The sequence below is a fragment of the Acartia tonsa genome, chromosome 7 (assembly GCF_053477335.1).
Source record: "Acartia tonsa isolate MP-2025a chromosome 7, ASM5347733v1, whole genome shotgun sequence".
Classification (NCBI taxonomy): Eukaryota; Metazoa; Arthropoda; class Copepoda; order Calanoida; family Acartiidae; genus Acartia; species Acartia tonsa.
Genome location: NC_137266.1, coordinates 43,222,451 through 43,224,770, shown reverse-complemented (window position 1 = coordinate 43,224,770; position 2,320 = coordinate 43,222,451). Strand labels below are relative to the sequence as shown.

Here is a 2,320-nt window from a genome sequence, read left to right as displayed (position 1 = left end):
GCAGCGGCATAAGCGGAATTGTCGGGTTCGAGCCTCCCCAACGTACTACTTTGTCAGGCGCGTGTCATCCATAGTAAGAGTAGTGGGAATGTCTTTGCCCATAAACATAGGACTTCCAACCCATAGTTTTAAATATCTAATTCCACTTTACATTTCAACTTTGGATACTTTTATTCTTGTTTAACTTGTTTTTAATTAAATTTAATTAGATTTTTGTACTTTTGTGTTGGATATTAGCCTTGCTGCTCCAAGTATTTTTAAAATAATTTAATTTTCTTTAAAAATTCCAATAAAAGTGAGAGATATGTTACACGAAATCTAATTGTTGTTGCAAAGGTTCTCTATAATTAGGATTTTCCGTACGCTTTTCAATGCTTTCATTAATGTAATTTGACTATTATTTAGTATGTTTAATGATGTATTCAATCAAAAGCGAAAACTGTTTACAGTCAAGTGTCATAAATTCATTTTTAGCAGGGGAAAGTAATCAGCATTGGACCGTAAATTATACCTACTGGTACCCAAAGTTTTATCTTAAACAATAATATCTTAATCTCGTATTCATTCGAATCCGGTGGATAGGAACCGGTTCTCATCAATACGAAAAAAACTATGTCTAGCATCGTATTGTATTCAGCTTTCTATGAATATTGAATCTAAAAATATACAATTATAAGATTAAAACCCGTTTTTTAGCCAGTGCCTTCGGCACCTCGGGGCTAAAAAATCTGGTTTTAATCTTATAATTGTACATTCTATATCCGCGGAAAGTTGTTTATAATACAATGCTAGAAATAACTATTCTGTTTTTTTTTAAGTTTGGTCATTTGTATTCTGATTGGATGGTACAAACTTTTGGTTATGGAGTAACTTTTTCTTGTTTTATTGAAAAAATGTACATTTTATTATTTTGTGAATTTAGATTTTTAGATGAAAAGTTAAAAAGTACAGCATAAAAATGACAAGAAATCTGTAAATTTTTTTTCTCCAATAAATTTGACATTTACTTCAATGAGAAAGGTAAGTTTTATTTTTATTAGCGAAGCTTCTCTATATTTTGCTTGTCTATCCAAATGTCTGTTTGTCCCTCCAATGGGCTGAAATGAATTACTTAGCTGCAATTAGGTATAGATAGCTGATTCCTCTAAGAAAAAAGAAATAGGCTTATCCTATAATATAAAATGTAATCTTTTTTGTCTGAAGATAAAGATCTAAGAAAATTATTTGTATTTTTCAGGAAAGCTATGTAAATTTCTTTGTGTGGTTTTAGGCTATTTTCCTGATCCACCCCGACCTCCTTTGGAGGCTGGGGGGGGGAAAAACTAGTTTTTAATCCGTTTAGGTTGTTCCTTTTAAGAAAGATTCACATAGGTCCTGATTTATCTCAGGCTATAATAAAAAATATTGAGTCTTGGAATCGTTTCAGGCTATTTTACTTTCCCTATTTCATTCCCCATCGAAGACAAAGCTCTTAAAGAAGGAAGCAATACGACAATTAAACGTACATGTAAACTTATAGAGTAGCTTCCCTACAAAATAAAATGTTTAATATACTTTTTTAAAATTTAAATTTGCAAGAAGTTCCTTATTAATTCATGATCTCTATTTTTCCGATTTTAAAGTCATGCAAATTTTATCTTTATGATGCGTTTAATGCATTAATTGAGAGAAAGACAGATAGAGTAAAATATGTAGTCTTAAATTCAATAAAATCAAGCTAATTGGACTACCTTGTTAATTTTTTTCCTATGGATTTTTTGGAGTTTTCATTATTATCCCATAAAAAAGAAAGAAAAAGATACATAAAAAACAAAGAGAGAGAGAGAGAGAGAGAGAGAGGGAGAGAGAGAGAGAGAAGGAGAGAGAGAGAGAGTGAGAGAGAGAGAGAAAGAGAGAGATATAGATAGATATAGATAGATAGATAGATAGATAGATAGATAGATAGATAGATAGATAGATAGATAGATAGATAGATAGATAGATAGATAGATAGATAGATAGATAGATAGATAGAGAGAGAGAGAGAGAGAGAGAGGGAGAAAGAGAGAGAGAGAGAGAGAGAAAGAGGAAAGAGAGAGAGAGAGGGGAGAGAGAGAGAGAGAGAGAGAGAGAGAGAGAGAGAGAGAGAGAGAGAGAGAGAGAGAGAGAGAGAGAGAGAGAGAGAGAGAGAGAGAGAGAGAGAGAGAGAGAGAGAGAGAGAGAGAGAGAGAGAGAGAGAGAGAGAAAGAGATAGATAGATAGATTGATAGATAGATAGATAGATAGATAGATAGATAGATAGATAGATAGATAGATAGATAGAGAGAGAGAGAGAGAGGGG

At 32.5% G+C, this 2,320-nt stretch overlaps 1 protein-coding gene across 1 annotated transcript in view; it reads left to right on the top strand.

The window, feature by feature from the left end:
* The first annotated feature begins 920 nt into the window (after window positions 1-920).
* Window positions 921-2,320, top strand: part of LOC145324330 (glycine receptor subunit alpha-4-like) — a 111,020-nt gene continuing 109,620 nt past the window's right edge. The window contains exon 1 of the mRNA XM_080166945.1: window positions 921-1,020. The gene's annotated coding sequence lies outside the window, so the exon portion shown is untranslated. The remainder of the gene's footprint in view (window positions 1,021-2,320) is intronic.